We start from the raw sequence: 16,019 nt of genomic DNA on the forward strand, positions 1-16,019 counted from the left end.
GTTATCTTCACTAAAAAAAAAAAATTTTTTTTTTCTGCTCCATCTAGGTAATTACGATGCTTTGTCTTCCAGCTCACTGACCTGTTCTTTTGTGTCATCCAGTCTGCTGTTGAACCTCACTAATGTATTTTTCAGGTCAATTATTGCATTCTACAGCTCTGTGTCTTCTGTTTGGTATTTTCTTATATTTTCAATATCTTTGCTGAAGTCCTTATTGTGTTTCTCCATTCTTCTCTCAAGTTTAGTGAGCATATTTGTGACCATTACTTTGAATTCTTTTAAAAAATTTTTTTAATGTTTATTTATTTTTGAGAAGGAGACAGGGCACGAGTTGGGGAGGGGCAGAGAGAGGGAGAGGCACAGAATCTGAAACAGGCTCCAGAAGAGCGGAAGAGCATAGGCGGCAGGGAACACCACAGGCTTCAGAACCACAGTGGGAAAATTCTTAGACTCTGCATGGCTGCAGGTTTCAGCAATACTGTGGGATAGTACTTTGTGCACTTGTGCTGGCCCCAGATTGAGGGGATGGAGAATGCCATGAGCACTCACGCTTACCAGCTCCAGCCAGTGTGGAGGAGAGTGTCATGACCCCCTGCACTTACTGGCTTTAGCAAGGGAGTGACAGAATGCCATGACAATTCACCCTTGCCTGCCCCAACCAGGAAGTGGGAAATCACCACAACTGCCTGCAATCAGAAGCATGAGCTCTGCTCTGCAGAGCCGCGAGACAGTGCTGTGATCACTTGCCCCTGTCCACCCCAGTGATGCAGTAAGAGTGTGCCATGCCTGAGTGCCTCTTGCCAGCACTAGTGGGTAGGTGGAGAGTGCACAAAGGGTGACCTCCAGAGCCCTTGTCTCTGTAGAGAATCCCAACTTCCCCTGTCACTCCACCATATGCCCTCAGAACAGCAAATGAGTTTCTACATACTGTCCAGGAGGTTTTCAAATTGGTGTTTTTGCTTTGGCTCCTAGAGTGAGTGAGACTGCATGAAGTCATTTAAAAGAAGGATCTCAGTTTGCTAGAGCATTTTGGGTCTCTCTCACATATAGGCCCCACTGGTCTTCTAAGCCAGAATCTTTTTAAATTTTTTTAATGTTTTTATTTATTTTTGAAGGAGAGAGAGACAGAGCATGAGCGGGGAGGAGCAGAGAGAGAGAGGGAGACACGGAATCTGAAACAGGCTCCAGTCTCCCAGCTGTCAGCACAGAGCCCGATGTGGGGCTCAAACTCACAAACTGTGAGATCATGACCTGAGCCGAAGTCAGACACTTAACCATCTAAGCCACCCAGGTGCCCTGCTAAGCCAGAATGTGGGGGGAGCTTACCTCTCCAGTGCAGATCTCAAGGGGTGTCTAATGTGAGGAACAAACCCCTTGGTCCTGTGGAAGATGCATTGTACTGGTGAGATTCCTTCTTATTGTGTGTTATCACTTCAGAAGTGGGGGTTTTGGTGAGATTGTCTCAGCCTGTCTTACCCAGCTGGATGTGGTCCTTTTATTCTTTTTTGTGGAGTAGCAGTTAATTAAGTTTTCAGACTCTTTCAGAAGGAAATGATCCATATGTGTCTGTAGATTTTCCTTGTCTATGGAAGGAGGTGAGTTCAGGACCTTCCTACCCTGCCGTTTTGGCCCCATCCAGAATAACTTTCATTTTATTCTTGTTTATGTTTTTACTTCAGTTTGTCTTGTATTCAAAATACACAGGTTTATACTTGAAAATTTAGAAAATGCAAAGGAGTATAAAGGAACAGGAAAATCATAACCTTGTGTTCATTGATTTCCTTCTCAAATATTTACCTAACACTCTCCCAAGCACTGGCAATTCAACAGTGGTTCAGGTGCCACAGCTGACCTCAAGACACCCACAGTCTAGCAGAGGAGACAAACACGTAAGCTGGCACTTCAAGGAAGAATAATATCGACACTACAGATGCACAGAAAGTATTGCAAGCTGGGCACAAAAAAGGTTTTCCACAGAAGGTAACACATAAATGGAACCTTAACAGTTATTTTCTTTATTCCTTCATTCCTTTGTTGGTTTACAGGAAGGAGGGAGTAGGTGTTTTGACTGAAAAACAGATGAGAGGGAATGTTTAGACAGGAGATTGGAGGCCAGGGTTTGGAGTGTAGAAAGAAACACTTGTAGAAGAGTTGGGTTTGAGTAGGCAGAGGAACAGACGTCTCATTCTTCAAGACTGATAATTATTCTTGTTTGATGTAGTAGAATAAAAGAAAATTATGGAGACAAATATTAAGTTGTGTTTCCTCGAGAAGAGTAATGAAGGTCTGAAGCAGTCCTTGAAACAAATATAGGAGTTAATTGATCAAGAAAAGATGATCCTGCAAAATTGAGGGCCTGAGATTAAAAAAAAAATTTTTCTTTTAATGTTTATTTATTTTTGAAGAAGAAAGAGACAGAGTGTGAGCAGGGGAGGGGCAAAGAGAGAGGAAGACACAGAATTCAAAGCAGGTTCCAGGCTCTGAGCTGGCAGCACAGAGCCCAATATGGGGTTTGACCTCAGGAGCTATGAGATCATGACCTGAGCCGAAGTCCAACAATGCTTAACCAACTAAGCCACCCAGGCACCCTGAGGGCCTGAGATTTTTAAAAGATGACTTTGCAGTGATCCTGATCATCATTGTTTTTGTGTTTCTTAGAAGCACTGCTTAAAAAAAAAAAAAAGAAAAAGAAAAAAAGGTACATAATCGGCATGTAAATCCTAGCAGCAATTACTATTATCATGGTAGTATTAGCTCATTTTTGGATTTACAAAGTTAACACAAAAGTATGGAGAAGCAAGAGAGTCAAAATTTTGCTTTTCTCAATTATAAATTAGAATAGGATGGGAAAAGTTGACTGTGTACCTAATTTTTATCAACTATAAAATCATAGGAGTTATGATATGCTCTTGCAGGGAATTTTCCCCTTAATACAATATTTTTTCATCACACCATCTCCTCAGAATGTTACTAATCAACAGTGTATTTTATCCTCAATTGTGCATCTTCAAAATCTACCCAGCTAACAAATGTAAACTTATACCTTACCTTCTGCATGAAGCATGCCTTATGCCTTCACTTCTTGAAATCTCATTGAAGACAAAAATAACACCTTCTCATGTAAAAATTCAACATTTTATTATATATGTGAGTTTCAAAATAGAAGATAGTATCGAGTTAGCAGTGAACAGACCTACTTTCCTCAACTACCTACAAACACGTGTAGAATTGAATGCTAGTCCTTCCAGCTTCACATTGCCCTGTGTAAGCTTTGAACATGGCAAGAGCTAAATCAGTAAATAATTTTAAAACAGTTGTGAACTGACCAAATTGAATAATCAGTTGTTTTCATTCCTAAAAATTCTGGGGCTAATGTCAGGAGGTTGAACAGAAATGTGGGGGTTAAGGGAGGAGTTCAAAGTGTAGAGAAAGGTATACTCTACACTTTGAACTAGGAAGCACATACTTCAGAAACATTTATTAGTTCACTTCATTTAAAAATGCAGAATATCAGGATAACTCGCCCTCAGAGAATAAGTTAAAATCTATCATAAACCTATTATAAGCTTTCTCTTGGCAGTGAATCTGCTTATCTAACATCAAATTCAACTGTACTTTTTTTTTTCCTCTTCGTTCACATCTCTAGGAATGATCACTAATTTCAAACAAAACCCGATCGGTCAGTTCTGATCCATCCGTTTTCTTTTTCTTTCTTTTTTTTTTTTTAAGTTTATTTATTTTTGAGACAGAGAGAGACAGAGCATGAATGGGGGAGGGTCAGAGAGAGGGAGACACAGAATCTGAAACAGGCTCCGGGCTCTGAGCTCTCAGCACAGAGCCCGACACGGGGATCGAACTCATGGACGGCGAGATCATGACCTGAGCCAAAGTCGGCCGCTTAACCGACTGAGCCACCCAGGCGCCCCTAATCCATCCGTTTTCAACTGATTGACTCTTTGATAGCTTCACTGTGACGAGGACTGTACTTTGCACCAACATCGAACATTAGATTCAACAAATGTACTTTAATTTCCCAAAGTAGAAGGGGCTTTAAAGAAATTTCAAATAGCTTTATCAGAAAAATTAATATAAAAGTGAATTTCAAGCGTAGTTTGTTTAAAAAAAAATCCAAAACCCTGAATCTAAACACCAAGTCTCATATATAACGTTAGAAAAGATTTTTTTTTTTCCACTTTATGTTTTCAACATTATCTCCAGGGTGTAATTTTACCCTCAATGCCGTAGAATCTCTTACTTTGTGTTTCTGCCTGGTTTCTACAACCGGAGCCAATATCTCCAACTTGTCAGTCACATACACTAGATTGGAATAAGCAAACTGGGGAAAACAACAGGAATATTTCAAATAATCACCATGGCATATTGGGAGAATTGCTTGGGTAAATTGGCACAGCATTCACCAGTTCTGTTTATATTATTTGCCTGCTGATTTTGTTACTGTATTTCTTATTGTTTAATATACAGCAACAAGCTCAGGCACCTGCAGAGATGTTCAAAATCAAGCAGGCCTCCAACTACAGAAAAGCAATCTGTTTGCATTTTCTTAATTCAAATAAAAATTTATTTTCTCCTGTTTTTCAAAGTGTATGGCACAGCATGCTTAATTTCTGCAAAATTTCATCCAAATGGAGTTGTGGTAGCAATATTGGTTTTTCAAGCAAGATTGCTCTGAGAAGAAGAAGAAAGAAGCGGCATTGTTTTCATTGGTACGGGCTCTGAAAATACAAGCATCTCCCAGGCCACCCAGGTGGGTCTGGCTTTAGTCTCTAGAGGAGCAGCAGCATAACCTAGTGGAAAGATCCTGGACAAGGGCACAGAGATTAAAGTTCTCCAGTCTAATCTTGAGACCACTAATCATTCATTTAGGCTGTGTCTCTAGTAGAAGGTGAAACAACTAACTGGTGGGAACAAGTCACTGATAGAAAATGGAAGAAATTGGTTTTTGCCATTAGGAATTTATACATCTGATAGAGACGTTTAAAGAAAACATCACCTAGTCAACATAATCAAGTGAAATTATGCAGGTGATCATATTCCAAATATTTGCTTCTAATCTTGGAAAAATAGTGACTGTTGTTCATGTCTACCTATGAACTTTAAAACTGTGCATAAAAGGTGCATAGAGACAAATAATTTTTATATGTCACAGTAGCTCTGTCACACATGTGACTTTTAATATTTTATTTTTTAAACTTACTTATTTTCAAACACAATATGTGTGCATGTATAATAAATTACACATAATCATAGGTCTACTTTAAGCCACGTAGTGCATTTTCTTGAATTTAAACCTCCTAATTTTATTTATTATATTTGTAGTTAAGATTACATTTTAAATTTGTTCCTTGCAAGCCTTAGAATTCTTAGTAAGTGATTTAGTTTTATGTAATCTAGACATTTCTTTATGTAAATCACTGCAAAATATTAACCTGCATTAGGTAATCTAAAATATTTAGGGCAAGTAAGGGAAAAATACATTTTCTAAAATCTTTTTTTTTCACCAGGAAATATATTTTAAAGTTTATCCTCACTTCTATACATTCAAATTACTTACAAATGTATGACTAAAACATAAGGATATTTGAGATTGATAATAAAATTGAATTGCAGTTCTAAATCTCAAATCCTATCCATATATGTTGAGAAAAAAAAAGATAGCAACATTAGCAATCATAAATATTCTACATTTACCCTATGAATCCAATTGAGATGTACTGGATATCTCATCTCTGGATGAAGAATTTAGGAGCACAACATGCTACAGTATCCACTAACAAATACAGCATGAATAGAAAAGGTACTTTTAAAATAACAACAATCACCCTGGCCATTTCTATCCTTTCCAGCTGGATCTGTAGTCAGTGGTTCATAATTTCACTGGGATTAATTTGCCAGCATTCTGAAGACACTTATCTTATTTTCTGGAATTCAGAAAGGGATCAGCCTCCACACAATCTATTTCACTTATCTTTCAGAACAGCAGCACATGATGAAAGGAGATTCATGTTGAATGAATATATTTGTCGTTGTCCGTGGTGCCTAGATTATATGAATATGACCTAGATGATGTTTTTTTTTTTTCCTGAATGCAATGGTACATACTTATGCATAAATAAATCCTATGCAGTTTAAGAACTATCCTTCTGATTCCCATTGTTAGTCATAATTGATGTCCTCATCTTGACCATAAGTTATTTTTTTCCTAGAAGAAGATTTTCTTGATTATGAAAGAAAAAGTAGGACTTCTATAAGCATTTTTGTAATGCTTAATGGTTCTTAAGTTACCTATTTGGATGCACTTGTGTTTGAACCCAGATTATAAATGCAAACTGCCTTCCTAACTCAGAATCTGTTTAGAGTTCAAAATTACTGTTATATAAACATACACACCCACTCACACACATAAATACGGATATATAATTTCAATGGTAGAGAACTGTAGGTAAAATGGATATTTCTAAGTATTTCTGTCTTTTTTTTTTTTTACATAAATGAACCTGGTTTCATTGAGTTTTCTTCATTTTCTAGATGAAAAGGAAGAGAGAAAATAAGAGACAGCAGACTCAATAAAACATAAATCAAAGTGCTAAACTTGGGAAATCTTGATAGATGCAACTTCTCTAGTAGTGACAATATAGGGGACACATTTCACTTTTAAACTTTTTTCCATTAGTTTTTTGACAGGAGCACACTAGTTCAGCTTTAATGAGATTCTAGTGTAAAAACTTCAGGGCTAAATAAAAGAAACAAATCAAAAGGACCGAATGATTGCCATTTAATGTGAAAGAATGGAAGTGCAAACAATCATTGTATGACAGCTAGCTGTGCTGGTCTCTGCAGAATGACAGGTAGAACAATTCAAAGTTACTGATCTAAAGACGGAATAACAGCTTATATGTTTGAAGTGCTCCGAAGATGAAGAAATAAAACAGACTCTGAGATAAGACATGGTTAAACCTTTTAAATTCCATGCCCTATTGTCAGTATCATTTGAATGGTTTTGTACACTTTTTTTTTCTCTGAAATCATGTGATTGAGAGAAATAATTTTAGAGCTTGTTTTATGGTTTTATACTTTAGGCTTCAGAGATTTTTATAAGCTAAATAAGAATACCGCATATAGTATGCTTGCATAATCAAAACTGCATTTTAGTGGTTTGCTAGTCTCCGTATGTGTTGTAAGAGCTCACATTTGGGCTTGTATTAGTAAGGTAACTTACACATCAGAGTTCTGCTTTGATTTGAACAAAGACTGATTATTTTTATATTTCAACATAATTTTGATTTTATGTTTTTCTTTTCCTTTTTTTTATTTTTGAAAATAAAGAAAATCACCAATTCTTTCTTTCAATAAGGCTTTTTATCAGTGAAATAACCCATTCTAGTTACTGCTGGAAACAATAATCTGTAATTGCTGCTTTCAGTCCTAATTTGGCCTGTCCTTACTTTTTCATCTCAATCTAATCTAAACCTATTTGAGCAAATAAAATGATATTTACCTCATCCTATGTTACAAGCTTTCAAGATTACAGGCTTCAGGAAAAATCAATACAAAATACCATTTTAGCAGCAGGTTTGTGCTCACTAAGAATGCTAACTTTTCTTCCCAGTATTTCTGACTCTCAGCTATCCTGGAATGAAAGCAGAACTCATACCATTAAAAAAGAAAAAAGAAGAAGGAAAAAAAAAGACAAAAAACCAAAACAAAACACAAAAACCCACTTCGGTGATGCGCTTGGTGCTGGGTTAGTAACCACTTTCAGTTTACAAGCCAACCTGAAGTGTGTGGTCAAGCTCCCAACCTTTAACTCTTGTTTCTGCATGATACATCTTACAGAGTTCACAAAAAGGAGGTTCTTGACCTCGCAGATGATTTTTTCAGACTCAAATACCATCTTCATTTATTATTTATTTGCTTCAAGCAGTTGGGACTTGAGGTATCATCATACCTGACTGGTTGATTTAAGGAAGTGGCCACCTCGCTGTGGGGGAATCTCATGAGAATAAAATCCTATTACTTTCCAAAAAGATTACTTCATTTACTTCCCAGAATAAGCTTTTGATGAAAACATTAGAATGTTGAGTTTGTAAACAACCAAGAATTCTCAGAAGTATTGCCCTTTTTTTTTGATGTCTCAAATGGAAGCTTATTTTTCTTTTTTTTCTTTTTTCTTTTTTTTTTTTTTCTTTTGGTTTGTGTCCTTTTCCAACTGAGGACTTTGTAAACACAAATAGGTTAGTTCTTGTAAACAATCTTTGCTGGGATACTGCACTGTGGCATGTCTATATTCTCTAGCGGTCTAAAAGGTAGAACCCATTCTACCTTTTCAGACTTCTGGAAGTGTGCTCTTTCTCATCTCATTCTCATCTCTTAGCTTCCTTTGGTTTTTGAGTAGACTCTGTTTGGAAGGTTCTGTGAAGGTACACTAGTTTTTCTCTATAAGGTGTTAAGATGCGTGATGAGAACACTTTTTTTAAAGCAAGCCATAGACAACATTGCTGGGAAATGACATCATCCTTTTTTCCCACCTTTTACCCCACTAAGAAAAGTGGAGAAAAATGTCTGGTAAAAATTATCCCCCTAGGTGCTACAACAGAATGGTAAACACTAGGATTCTCAATAAATGTGGGACTAAGGAACATGTGCTACCTCTTCCGTGATTAACTGGTATTGCTTTTAAGAATGTCATGGTGTACACAATTTAAATAAACTTAAGGAAAGCTAGTAGTAGGAACACAATTCATTTCCATAATATGAATTCTACTGTAATAAATATAAATAAAATTACATAACTGCTCCTGATTCAACAATATTTGAAATTAGAAAACACTTTTTTCAGGGTGTCAGGGTGGCTTATTCTGTTAAGTCCAACTTAGGCTCAGGTCATGATCTCATGGTTCATGGGTTCCAGTCCCACATCAGGCTCTGTGCTGACAGCTCAGAGCCTGGAGCCTGCTTCAGATTCTGTGTCTCCCTCTTTCTCTGTCCCTCCCCCTCTCACACTCTCTTTCAAAAATATATAAACATTTAAACAATTTTATTTTAAAAAAAGCACCTTTTCCAAGACAGTGTTTTTTGAAAGTTGTTACTATTATTATAAACATAATTTTAAAGCTTTCAAATGGCATACCTATATAATGTCATTCAAGAATATAACTTTCTTATTCAATTGATACTTATTAGGTTTTCAAATAATAGATTAAACACCATTTTTTGGTAATATACTCTTTTATATTAAGGAAAACATGTGTTCAGTAATAACCTCAAGCTAAAGAACTTCCAAGTTTAATCTGTTGCATAGTTAATTTCAAGAATATTCAGCACAACAAAGTAATGATACAGTAAAGCAAAATAATTTTTGTTACCTTTTGGTTCTTGTCATAATACATTTTACATCTACATCTATTATTGGATAAATACAGTAAAGCATTTTAAAAGTTCTCCAATGTTCCTTTCAATACCATTACTGAATAATAATATCTCAATTTAATAATATATCAGTAATAATATTTAATAATATCTCAATAATAATATCTTAATTTTTGTGTGAAATTCTCTACAAAATGTTAGATAAATATGCAATATATCCATTTTGAAAATTCTAAAAGTAAAACACGGACATTGAAAAAATAACATAAGACAAAGCAAATGAGGGATTTCAATTTATTGTCTGCAATTATATCTATCATCATAACAACCTTAAAGCAATACCAAGCAGAATAGAAAATAATTATTTTATAAATAAAATATATTTATATTTTCTATTATATTCATTTTCTGGATAAACACATGTAATCTCTTACCTAAATATACTAAAACAGTCTTAAATTAATATAAATCTAAACACAGAATAGTAATTTCTGTGATCCTTTGAAACTGATCTTTTATGACAAACTTCATCTATGCACCATTCTAAACAAACAGTTAGGGGGTATCTGGATGCCTCAGTCAGTTTAAGTGTCCCACTTTTGATTTTGGCTTGGGTCATGATCTCACGGTTCTTGGGAGTGAGTGCTTCTTTGGGCTCTATCCTGATAGCATGGAGCCTGGCTGGGATTCTCTCTCCCTCTCTCTCTCTCTCAACCTAAATGTGTGTGTGTGTGACTAATAGTATGCCTATTTTAGGTAAGATTACTGATCTGGATTATGGCTGAGGCTATTTGCTATGAAGTAGAAAGAAACTGGTCATGCATGCAATGATCAAATTCATTAAATAAATATGATTAAATCAAAGCACTTTTGAGGTAATAATCACTGAAGATAACATATAATTTAAGAATACAATTCAAATATTTAAGGAAAAGGAGTAAGGGATAGGTAGGGAGCAGAAACAGAGAGTACAGGAATCACAATTCGATGAAGTCTGGGAGTAGGGGAAGGGCTGATTACAAGGGTCATGAGGGAAATATTGATTGATAAAAATGTTCTATAGGTTTATTGTGGCAGTGGTTACATGGATGTGTGCTTTTATGACCTCAACAAGTACATTTTAAATGGGTTAATATTATTGTATGTAAATATACCTCAATAAAGTTGATTTCAAAAAACTTTATAGAGATCTCAGTCCAAATGTGTAATGTGTATGCCAAACAATGCTTTCTCAGACATAGTAGATTCTAGGGGGGGATCCCCAAGTGGTTCTGTTGAGAAGAATAATCTCATTTTGCAGCTGAAATAAAGGGGAAAAGGAAAAATGGGTGACCACTGTCATAAAGTCAGAAGCTAACCAAGACTGAGATGAGTCTCAGTCTTCAGATCAATGTTTTTCCTATAATAACAACACATTGGACTCACTGGTCCCTAAGTCTGTAATTGGAGTCATTTTGAGGCTTATAATAATAAAATTGTTCAAAACTATTATAAAGAACAAGAAATCAGTCTGGAATTATCCTCAAAGTTAACTATTTTTAAAATGTATTTTATAGGGATTTTTTAAATCTTCATTTTTATGCAGTTATAGAGTAAAAAGTTACAAATATCAAATATTTTCATGTATTGTAAACATTATGCTGGCTTTGTCAGAAGGGGAGACACTTTCAAAAGCAAATGGATTTAGAGAAGATTGTGAAGTGGAGAAAAGATGAGGTGATATAAGGATATAAGGCAAAATGCTTATGTTAGTATTGTGAATCAATTTGAGAGAAACACAAAATAGTAAATGTATAAATGGAGCATCATTATATTTTGCATCTGTACAAACGTGATTTAAAAATAAGGATTTTGAGAAATCCAAGAAAATCTGAATCATGATAATGGAATCAATTAAATTGTGGATTTTTTTACATTCATTTAACTTATATTTAATGTTATTAAATTATGAACAAAATAAGTGAAATGCGTCAACAGAGTAAAAGACTTGTTCATTCAAAAGTTGGTCCCTATTGTTAAGTTCTCTACATCCTGAGGGTCAGGTGCCTTTAGTTCACCTTGACCTCCACTAGATGGCACTCTGGCACCCATGAGCGCATGAAGGAGCCACCTGCTTTTCTTGGTTTAAGGAATTAGGAAATAGCAACCACTCCCCTAAACAAATTACACATTCTTTTGGCATAACATATCTATGGAAATACCTAATGACTTCAGGTCTTCTTGAATCCTCTCTTCAAAGTTCTTTATAATTTTCTCTCATGGTACTTACTGAACAGACTCTCATCCTGGTACTTAGCTTTAATTAGGGGTAAATTCTGGCTACATTCTTAAATATGAAGTAGTTACCACTGTATTAAAGTTCCTCAAGCAGACCATGGCTTCTGCAAAACCTGTTCCACTATAGTTAGTTCTTAGTAACATTAACTGCAAAAAAAAAAAAAAAAAAAAAATACTATCCATAGCAAATTTCTAGGGACAATCCTAAGTATATGCATGTCCAAATCAAAGAGGTAGTTATTTTCTAGCCCATTTCTTAAAATACTTTTTGAAATTCTCTCAGCGGAATATTACCATAAATACTCTATTTTTTCTTTTACTAATATGAGCATCAATCTCTCTGGATTTCATGATTCCAAACTAAGTTGGAAAAAAAAAGTAGTTTGCCCTAATAGCCTATTGTATTAAGATAACTGCATTTTTTTAGTTACTTAAATATAAATTCAAAAAATTACCATTTATAATCACTAACAGTCTAGTGGTAAAGGAATCTTGTCTCTTTGGCCCCTCTCCAAATCTCTTACAAGTTCTATTACATAAGTCAAAATAGGGGATTCCTGTTACCTCCTGAAACCCATGACATCTCTAATTAACCTCCCAGGGTACGTGGGTCGTGGATCAGCCTGGTGTGTGAAACTTGCACTTCGTAAATTACATCCGGGACTCACCTTTTAAATATGGAAAGAATAATTTGTTTAACACAGTATAAAGTAGATGGAATCTACCAAAGCTAAGATACAAGATATTTGAAAAACAATCTACTTGGTAATAAGAACTTATACCCTGTTTCTCAAAAACAAAACTCAGGCAATGGCAAAAAATGCCATTTCCTTCACAGTGTCTCTCATCAGTGGGTTAGCAGAACAATCGTTTTCACAGGAAAATTGTTTAGACTACGTGCTAAAGAGGACTAAATGTTTAGTTCGAATACACTGTTTTAATTTTATACATAACAGTCCAAAGAGTATTCCAAGTAAATATTTCCACTGAGAAAAAAAAAATGAATTGGCAACTTTGTTACTTAGTAAATTATTCAAATCAAATTTCCGTTTTGGTATATAGGAATTACCTCAACAATATTTCCTACAAGATTGATTGGATCATAATTGAAAAGAAATGAGCGACTTGACTTTGTTCTGGATTCTGGGGCAGGATTTTTCTTTGAGATTGGCACATTTATATCTCTCTATACATTGACTATAAATGTACTGCATTAGAAAAAACTGCTTATCTTTAAGGTGACTTTAAACGTGGCTTCGTCTCTACCTTATTTTAGTAATACTCTCTTCTTTCATTTTCGTTTGGGTGAAGTATACCATAAATTCAGAATTCTGCTTCCATTTTGTTTGGGGCTGTGTGGTTTGTTTTAGTTTTTGTTTTTTACTGTTCAATAAAGAAGATCCTGAAACTAACTCTCTATAGCTAACGCACATCTAAAAGGATGGCAAATGAATCACTAAGACCTTACTGGGAAACTTCATAGGAATGGTAGACATAAAAGAACTAAAGGTAACAGATGTTTCAACAAGGCAATAGAAAGCCCAGATGTTTGGCATATTCATGTAGTGGTGATTGGACAAGTGAGAGTCATATTTTCCTTTTTTCCAAGAACCATTATGCTTCCTCTATTTAAGAAATCTTTTTAAATAAGCAGTGCTGGTAAGAGAAAAAAGGAAGAGAAAAAGGAGAAACAATACAACAACCACCTAATTTACTTGCCCTCATGGTTTTTGACAACAATGTAGGGAATTCCAGAGAGAAAACGGATATTCATACATAGCGAATAAGTATTTTTTTTAAAAAATAAGCATTACCGAAAATGAGATAACATGAAAGGAAACAAATATTTTACTATTTCCACAGTTATTATTTTAGACATACATTGGGACTAGGCTAGTACAGTTAATCATCCTGTGAAACTGACTCATTTCTGTACCGAGATTGGAGAAAATGAGTTTGGGAATCATTTAAAAATATTGTATATTTCTCAGTAGTGAAATACTAAAAGCTTGAGTCAGTGAATATATGAATGTACATAAATAAGCTCTTTTAGAAAGCACAACTTCTGACTCTTTTATCATATGTTCAACTGATACAAAAGAGAGAGTTTTATAAACAACGCTAAAATATTCAGAATATTTCACTTAAAGTTCTTGAGAAAAATTTTATTTATATAATTTTCATACTATCCATGGTAGAACTAGAAAAAAACCCCAGGATTTTAGATATCTCATCCTACTCTTCGTCTAGAAAGTGATTTTTTAGCAAAATAATTTTCAGGAGATTGTTGAATACATGCGACCCTTGATTTTTAAATAACTCTGCTTCATGAGAATAAAAGCAGAAAAAAGAAAGAAAGAAAGAAAGAAAGAAAGAAAGAAAGAAAGAAAGAAAAAGAGAAGTAGAAAGAAAGAAAGAAAGAGAGAAAGAAAGAAAGAAAGAGAAAGAGAAGTAGAAAGAAAGAAAGAAAGAAAGAGAGGGAAAGAAAGAGAGGAAGGAAGGGAAGAAAGAAAAAAAGAAAGAAAGAGCCATACAATACAGTATTGTGTGGATTAAAAAATACGTGTATTTAAATAGAGTCAATATCAGGTCCTGAAATAAAATTTTATTTTCTTTATGGGAAGAAAATACAGTTTTTCCTTTAATAGACTACGTATCCCAGGATGATTTCAATGTATTTTCACTTAGAAAAGCTAGCTGCTATTACATATGAATTTTCAAAGCTTGGCAAGGCTTTGGAAGGAATGATGAAAATTACTATTGCACGACCTTCAAGTTTTCTTTGTTTCATAAAGGGCTAAGATAGCATTTTTGTCATTTTTCTTTCAGCTCTGGTCTTTCATCATAAATATCAAAGCATGCAATTATGCCTTCTATCCTACTACAGTCTGCCTGTTTTCCTAGCCACGGTGATGGTGTTTTCTCTCTCTTCTGCAAGGCTTTATTTTGTTTCTTGAAACTCTGAAAACAATCTCATAATTTGTTGAATAAAGTGAATTGTGAGAACAATGACTATTAGACTGACAAAATATTATTAAAACAATAATGATATTTTTATCAAAGCCAACATCAGACGCTGAGACATTTCTCTACTAGGCCGAGGGTCACTTGTACCATATTCAGAGTAGAATGATTTGACCTACAGGTGGGATTTTATTATGAATGCTTATTATGAGAAGCAGGCTTGTCTAACCCCATGCAGCCTGGAATTTCCCTATCTTTCCTTTACTTCTCATATTAAACCTGCCTGCTAAATGTGTCTTATTATTCTATCTGAATACACATTCCACATATTTTATCATAGATCTATGGTTCCCCAATGTTTATTTTTCATACTTCTCTCACACTTGAACTATCCTAAATAGGTCAGTGTGGTAAATTAGCTATAATTTTCTATTAAATTCCGAAGTCATAAGTTAAAATAGCATACAAGGTACATTAAGGCAACAGATACAATAGTTTTGTACATAGTATGTCCTCATTCTGAGCAGTGGGTAAGATCTTGAAAAATCATAAGTTGTAGGAATTTATATCCTGGAATCTATCCCCACATTTGTTTCCATTAATATTTCAGAAATTACATGAATGAAAAGATAAGTTGTCCCTCAGTTTAATAGAAATTATGCTTAAGCACCTGATTATTCACCTAAAGAAATAATAGTATATCTGGGCTCCAGAACCAGACAGACATGAACTGAAATTCCTCTTTCTTTTCTTACAGATGAACATCATTTACTAAGTTATTTAACCCATAAAATGGACTCAATAATACTAACAACCTCCTAAAGACATTGGAAGGATTAAATGACAAACTGCATGCAAAGAATTTGGCCCAGTGTGAGGCAATAATGAAATAAATTCATTATGGCTCTTAGCTATTATTGTTTTGCTGACTTTGCCAGTTTTTCAATTTATGCATGTGAGAAAATTTTGATGTGTAACTGTGTGCCACAGGTACATTTTATGAAGAAGGATGACCGCTCCTGGTTCAGCAAGTAAGCTGGCTTGATTTCCAAGTTGAACTGAGACGACAGAGCAGGCTGCTTCTTTGAACTAAGGTAGGGGGATCCTGCAAGCAAGGATGAGGAAGACTGAAGTGCAGAGAGATCAAGCCACGCACACCATAAAAATGAAATAACTAGAGATCGGAAAAAGGCAATGAAAAAGCATGCTGGGCTTGGCTGAAGTCAGACAACATTCAAATATATGCAGGGGTTTGAGAATAGCTAGAAGGCAAACCTCGGAGTGAGATTTCCATACAGTGACTATGAGCAAACTGTTACTGCCGAGTTAGAGCATTTAAAATGATATTTTAGGAGCGCCTGGGTGGCTCAGTTGGTTAAACGTCTGACTTC

The 16,019-nt window shown here is 35.0% G+C and overlaps 1 long non-coding RNA gene across 1 annotated transcript in view; it reads left to right on the forward strand.

Annotated features, from left to right (window-relative positions):
- Positions 1 to 15,478, forward strand: part of LOC122211237 — a 52,293-nt gene extending 36,815 nt beyond the window's left edge. The window contains exons 4-5 of the long non-coding RNA XR_006198576.1: positions 4,602 to 4,765; positions 15,386 to 15,478. This is a non-coding gene — a long non-coding RNA (uncharacterized LOC122211237). The remainder of the gene's footprint in view (positions 1 to 4,601; positions 4,766 to 15,385) is intronic.
- The last annotated feature ends 541 nt before the right edge of the window (positions 15,479 to 16,019 follow it).

The sequence above is a fragment of the Panthera leo genome, chromosome F2, assembly GCF_018350215.1.
Source record: "Panthera leo isolate Ple1 chromosome F2, P.leo_Ple1_pat1.1, whole genome shotgun sequence".
NCBI lineage: Eukaryota > Metazoa > Chordata > Mammalia > Carnivora > Felidae > Panthera > Panthera leo.